Below are 7,309 nucleotides of genomic sequence, written 5' to 3'. Positions count from 1 at the left end.
TTTTTGCAGAAGTTTTTGTAAACATTTTTTGTTTCAACCATAGGGTAGGATCCCTACCTGCCACTGTAAACAGGCCAGGGTTGGATAAAGGACACAATTTTTAGGTCACTTTTTCTAGGCCTTTCCCCACACTAGGAGGTGAGTCATGTGGTGCAAGGTTGTGACTATACCTCCCAGTGTATCCACACCTGCTGCTTCTTCACTTGCCTATTGCCATAGGACTTTGAGATTGTTAAAAAAAAAAAAGCATAATAGTATGAATCAATGTATTTTGATTCATGCATAAATTATATTTAAATGAGGCAGAATTGCATGAAGTCATCAGACTCACTCTCTTTTTGTGAGTCATCACAGTCCAGAGGCAAAACAAAGTCAAGAGGACTGGTGTTGGCTAGGGATGCAGTGGACAAACTTTGTGTCTTTGACACAACAAGGCTCTAAGCACGCCACAGCATCTGTTTTGGCTGCCTTTAGGACCATTGGAACAAATTGTTCTCTTCTGCCCATTCCACCAGGGGAAGTCTTCACATGCTTGGAGTAGAAGGGTTTGGGACCTCTCAGTTACCCTCAGCCTGGTTCAGCTCATCTGTCAAACAGTTTACTGGAGTGTGGCTGCTGTGCATGCAACAGCTTCTTGGAGTTACAGGTGAGAGTTGTGGACAAAGTGAACACCAAAGATGGAAAGCAGCCCTCAAAAGGGTTCAGCAGCTCTCACGCCAAAGGTACTAGTATTCCCTGAACACACCTTATACCCCAAGGAGAGTGATTAATAATAGGGAGAACAGAAGATGAGCAGCTGATGAACTATTTTATAAGAAATGTCAATCTCTTAGGATAATAAATAGGATCTCAAGGGTTGTAAGATCAGCTACCCTTAGGGACTCCAACCTGACAATTTAAGTAGGAGTTTAAAAGTGATCCAAGGGAGCTTAAGCTTTATCTCTTAGCAAGAGATAAAGACAGTCTGAGCTATACAAGTGTGGGGATAGGATGGTTGAATTGAGAGAAAAAGACAATAGTCAAGATATATAGAGGTAAAAATAATTGAATTTAACAACTGAATGATAGGGGTTGTGAGTGGGACTATTAAGCTAATAGTGGTCCATAGAATGTGTTGGTATGACTGGAAAGATATTGTGGAAATTTTTGAATACATTTCATGCATTCCAGGATTGGATATAATTAATAGATTTGATAAGACATATTTGGAGAATAAGACATCAATGTGACATTTATTACTTTGTATTCTTTGCCAAATAATTTCCATTGCACTGATAAACACCTTAAGTGGGCATATGACTTAATGTTTTATAAACTGTATCCCATGATAAAGATTCATCCTTAGCAATGCTCTTTGTACATATGGGATATGAATCAGAAATTGTTAAATATGGAAAATTTTAAATCTAACTGAAGATAAATTCATGATAAAATCACCTAGTTACTGCCTTTCAGGTACTTAAAATTTAGTAGTAACCAGCTAATAGCTCCAAATGCTCACCTTTTAAAAATAAATTAGGAAGATCCATTTCCAGAAAACAAGATGGTAGAGTAAGAACTAAGTTGCTACCTATCAGATTGGTCAGCATAACAAAACAAGAAAATGATAAATGTTGGAGAAAATATGGGAAAATTGGAACACTAATGCATTGTTGATGGAGTTGTGAAATGATCCAACCATTTTGGAGAGCAATTTGGAACTATGCCCAAAGGGCTATAAAAATGTGCATACCCTTTGACCCAGCACTTTTAGGGCTATATCCCAAAGAGATCATACAAAAGGGAAAAGGACCCACATGTACAAAAATATTCATAGCAGCTCTTTTTGTGGTGGCAAAGAATTGGACATTTAGAGGATGCCCATCAATTGGGGAATGGCTGAGCAAGTTGTGGTATATGAATGTAAAGGAATACTATTGTGCTGTAAGAAATGATGAACAGGCTGACTTCAGAGAAACCTGGAAAGACTTGTATGGTCTGATGCTGAGTGAAGTGAGCAGAACCAAGAGAACATTGTACACAATAACAGTCATGTTGTGTAATGACTAATAGTGATAAACTTAACTCTTCCCAACAATACAAGGATCTAAGACATCTCCAGAGGCCTTGTGATGGAAAATGCTATCCACATCCAAGTAAAGAACTATGGAAGTTGAATTGCTATTGTTTTCTCTTCTGTTGAGTTTTATTTCCTCTTTCTGATGGTTCCTCCTATTGGTTTTAATTTTTATTTACAACATCACTAATGTGAAAATATGTTTAATAGGAATGTAAATGTATAGCCTATATAAGATTGTGCGCCATCTTGGGGAGGGTGGTGGGGAGGAAGGGGGAGAAAATTTTTAAATTCAAAAGCATATGGAAGTGATTATTGATAAATCAAAATAAACTAATTAAAAAAATTAAAAAAAGAAGTAAGTTGCTCTGACCCTCCCTTATTGACCTCTGAAAGCACAGAAAATATCTCCCCAGGAAAAATCCTGGAACAGCTGAACCAGAAAAAAGATGAGGTGCAGCAGTCTTGTAGCCCAGGAAGCTTAGGGGATTAACAGGAAAGGCCCTTTAACTTTGGGGGAGAGGGAGCAGTACAGAACAGGAAGCATCCCAGCAAGCTAGCAGAAAGCCCTACCTCAGCATACCAGTGGGGAGATCTTGAACCCCAGGGGGGTGGAGCAGGCAAGCATCAAAACCATAACCTCTAAGTGCCTCAGTATGGGCAGGGGAACTGGTGGACACCAGCTCGGAAAATCACTACATGCCACAGTGTTCTCAGGCAGACAAGTCTCCCGGTGCCTCAGCAAAACTCCGGAAAGCACAACTCCAGAGGTAAAGCTCCAAGCTGAGAGACATCCTCCAGCAGCAAAACATCCCTGTGCAAGGCCAAAGTGAGCAGGAGCCAAAGAAAAGAACACAAGGTCCAAGGGAGTAGGTATCCTCCAGGGGTCAGACTCCCTCATACCCCTAGACCTCCAGTGTTACTGATTCCAGCCCAACACCAAGTAAGCTTCCAGAACCCTACAGCCTCCAACTGCCAGCACATGAGACCCCAGTGCACAAAGCCAGAAACCAGACCCCAGGATACCAGCACAAGAAGTTTGGATCAGTGGCCCCTGCTCTCCAGCAGGACAGATCAATTTTTTAAAGGTCAGAAAATAAGCAAACACCATGAGTAAAATGAAAAAAACAATGACCATAGGTTTTTAATGTGGGGACAGGGAAGACCAAGGTAGAAATTCAAAAGAGGACAACATTGTCAATATACCCACATTTGAAACCTCAAAAGGGAATATAAACCTGTTTTAAGCCCAAAAAGCCTTCTTGTAAGAGTTCAAGAAGGATTTTAAAAGTCAAATAAGAGAGGTAGAAAGAAATTTGGTAAAAGGAATGAGAGGTATGCAAGAGATTGTCAGTAGCTTGGAAAAGGGAGGACAAAAATTAACTGTAGAAAACAAGTCCTTAAAAAATACAATTGGCCAAAAGGAAAAAAAAAGTACACTCAAGAAAATAAGTCTCTAAAAATACAATTGGCCAACTCAAAAAGAGAAGTACACTGAAGAAAACAAGTCCCTAAAAAATACAATTGGCCAACTGGGAAAAAAAATGGCCACTGAAGAAAACAACTACTTAAAAAGCAGAATTGGCCAAATGTAAAAGGAGGTACAAAATCTAATAGAAAAAAAGACAATTAATTAAAAATTAAAATTAGGTCCTTTTCCTCCTCTTTCCTCTTCAGCTCCCCTTATCTGCTCATGTTGCTGCTTTCTCTACCATCAACTCAGGATCCATGCCAAACTCTCTTTGCCATGGAGGATTACTATAAGCTGGAACAACAGAAACTACAGGCACTGAAAGACACAGTATCAACTCCATCCTAGCCACTACCGCAGCCAGCTTGGGCCACCCCACATCATGCTGTAGTGCAGCAGAGATTGTGGCAGTCCTCTTCTTTCACACCATGAAGTACCATCCCCAGGACCCCAGGGATCCATCCCAGCAATGGCCACTTTGTGGTCTCCAAGGGTCATGTAGCTCCTATCCTCTATGCAGTCTGTGCTGAGGCTGGTTTCCTGTCAGAGGTGGGCTGTTGAACTTGAGGAAGATCACCTTCATTTTAGGTGGCCACCCAGTCCCTAAACAAGCCTTTATAGACATGGCTACTGGCTCCATGGTTCAAGGGCTTGGAGTGGCTTATGGAATAGCCCACACAGGCAAATACTTTGACAGAGCCAAGTACCATGTCTATCATTTGCTGGTGATGGGGAGGTATCTAAAGGCTCCATGTGGGAGACCATGGCCTTCACAGGATTTTACAAGTTGGACAACCTGGTTACCATCTTTGATGTTAACTGGCTGGGCCAGAGTGACCCTGCCCCACCGCAGCACCATGTGGAAGTGTACCAGATGTGATGTGAATCCTTTGGGTAGAACATCATTGTTGTAGGTGGACCCTGCAAGGTCTTTGACCAAGGCAAGCATAAGCCACTGGATGTCATTGCAAAGACATATAAGGGCAGAGGAATCTCAGGTGTAGAAGATAAGGAAGCTTGGCATGGAAAGCCCCTTCCCAAAAACATGGCAAAACAGATCATTGATGAAATATACAGCCAAATCCAAAGCAAGAAGATTCTAGCTACCCTTCACACAGAGGATGCCCCCACAGTTAACAGCATCAATGTCTGGATGCTATCCCCCCAAATTTCAAACTTGTGATGAGCTCACCCACAAAGCCTATGGCATAGCGCTGGCCAAACTGGGGAACACTAGTGACCGTGTGATTGCCCTGAAGGGGGACACCAAGAATTCCACCTTTTCAGAACTCTTTAAGAAGGAGAATCCCAATCACTTCATTGAGTGTTTCATCACCAAACAGAATGTGGTGAGTATTGCCATGGGGTGTGCCACACAGGATAAGACTGTGTCTTTCTGCAGCATGTTTGCTGCCTTCTTCCCCAGGGCCTCCAACCAGATCCATATGCCAGCCATTTCTGAGAGCGACATCAACCTGTGTGACTTGCATTGTGGAGTGTCCATCAGTGAAGATGGTCCTTCTCATATGGCCCTTGAAGATCTTGCCATGTTCCAGAATATTCTCAATGGGACAGTCTTTTACCCAAGTAATGCTGTGGCTACTGAGAAAGCAGTCAAGTTAGCTGCCAACACAAAGGGAATCTGTTTTATAAGGTCTACCAACCAGATAATGCAGTCATTTAGAACAACAATGAAAACTTCCAGGTTGGCCAGGCTAAGGTGGTCCTGAAGAGCAAGGATGACCAGGTGACTATGATTGGAGTTGGAGTAAACCTCCACAAAGCCTTGGCAGCTGCAGAGGAGCTGAAGACAGAAAAGATAAATATTCAGGTGCTTAATCCCTTTATAATTAAGTCCCTGGATAAAAAAAAAACAAAAAAACAAAAACAAAAAACAAAAAACAACAAAAAAAAAAACAAAAAACTTATCCTTTCAGTGCCCAAGCAATCTATAGTCACATCCTGACATTGGAAGACCATTGCCATGAGGGTATATAGGAGAGGCGGTGGCTGCTGCCATGGTGGGTGAACCTGGCATCACCATCACTTGCTTGGTGGTCTCTAATATCCCAAGAGGCAGGAAGCCAGTGGAGCTCTAAAGATGTTTGGCATTGACAAGGATGCCATTGTTCAGGCTGTCAAGGTGGCCTTGTCTCAAGCCTAAGACACCTGTTGGAGATTCCAGACCAAAACAAGGAGAAGAGAAAAGAGGAAGAAACATTCCTGTACCTTTAGATGCATTTCTGTAGCTTTTGTTTCTACTGAGGATCAATTAAAAATAATTATTAAAAATGTTTTGAGAAAAAAAATTAAAATTGGGCAAGTGGAAGCTAATGACTCTATGACAGAGTGAGAATCAGTGAAACAGAAACAAGAGAATGAAAAAAAAATAGAGGAAAATGTAAAATATCTCATTGGTAAAACAACTGACCTGGAAAATAGATCTAGGAGATACAATTTAAAAATCATTGATTTACCTGAAAACCATGATTAAAAAAAAGAGGCTGGACAGCATCTTTCAGGAAATCATCATGGAAAACTGCCTTGAGGTCATAGAACCAGAGGGTAAAATAGTCATCAAAAGAATCCACCACTCACCTCCTGAAAGAGATCCTAAATTGGAAATGCCAAGGAATAAAGTAGCCAAATTCCAAAATTACCAAATCAAAGAGAAAATACTGCAAGAAGCCAGAAAGAAGCAATTTAAATATCATGAAACCACAGTCAGGATTACACAGGACTTTGAAGCTTCTATGTTAAAAGATAGTAGGATATGGGATATAACATTCCAAGGGGCAAAGGAGCTTGAGTTACAACCAAGGATCAACTACCCAGTGAAATTGACCATAATCCTTCCACAAGCCACTCCAAGCCCTTGAACCAGGGAGGAGATAGCCATTCAACAAAATAGGGGACTTTCAAATGTTCATGATGAAAAGACCAGAGCTCAACAGAAAATTCAAATACAAGACTCCAGAGAAGCATAAAAAGGTAAACAGGACCAAACAACAACAACAATATGCTATTAATAAGGGCAAACTTTTTACATCCCTGCTAGGGAAGATGACTTTTGTAACTCTTAAGAACTGTATTATTATTAAACTTTTAAAAGGAGCATATACAGACAGAGGGAGTGCATATTAATTGACTTTGATGTAATGATTAAAAGAAATCTATTTAAGTGGGTTAAATGGATCTAAGTAAATGGATTAAGTGGATCTAATTAAGGTATTGTACTGGGAGAAAAGGAAAGGAGGAAGCAGACAAAGGGAACTTACATTACAAGAAAAGGCACAAAAACCTATTACAATAGAGAGAAAGAAGGGAGGGAGATGAGCATTGTTTGAACCTTACTTTCATCAGATTTGGTTCAAAGAGGGAATAACATGATAAGTTAGGTATAGAAATCTAACAAGCCCAATAGACAATAGGAAGGAAAAAGGGGAAGGGAGGGAGTGAATAGAAGGGAGGGAAGAAGTAGAAAGGGTTAAGGGGAAGAAAAAGGGAGGGGGATAATAGAAGGGAATTACCATGGGAGGATGTGGTCAAAAGTAAAACACTAGTAAGGAGAAAAAGAGAAAAAGGAGAAAGAAAAGTATAACTGGGGGGAAACAGTATGGAGAGAAAGACACAGGTAGTAATCATAAATGTGAATGTGAATGGGATGAACTATCCCATAAAATGGAAATGGATAGCAAAATGGATTAAAAATCATAATCCTACAATATGTTGTTCACAAGAAACACATTTGAAATAGAGGGATACACCCAGGGTAAAGGTAA

At 40.6% G+C, this 7,309-nt stretch overlaps 1 pseudogene; it reads left to right on the top strand.

Annotated features, from left to right (window-relative positions):
* The first annotated feature begins 3,803 nt into the window (after nt 1–3,803).
* On the top strand, nt 3,804–5,691 carry LOC114039153 (annotated as a pseudogene).
* The last annotated feature ends 1,618 nt before the right edge of the window (nt 5,692–7,309 follow it).

Source organism: Vombatus ursinus, unplaced genomic scaffold (assembly GCF_900497805.2).
Source record: "Vombatus ursinus unplaced genomic scaffold, bare-nosed wombat genome assembly UNPS02000582.1, whole genome shotgun sequence".
Classification (NCBI taxonomy): domain Eukaryota; kingdom Metazoa; phylum Chordata; class Mammalia; order Diprotodontia; family Vombatidae; genus Vombatus; species Vombatus ursinus.
Note: the sequence above shows the minus strand (reverse complement) of the source record. Positions and strands in the feature narration are given on the sequence as shown.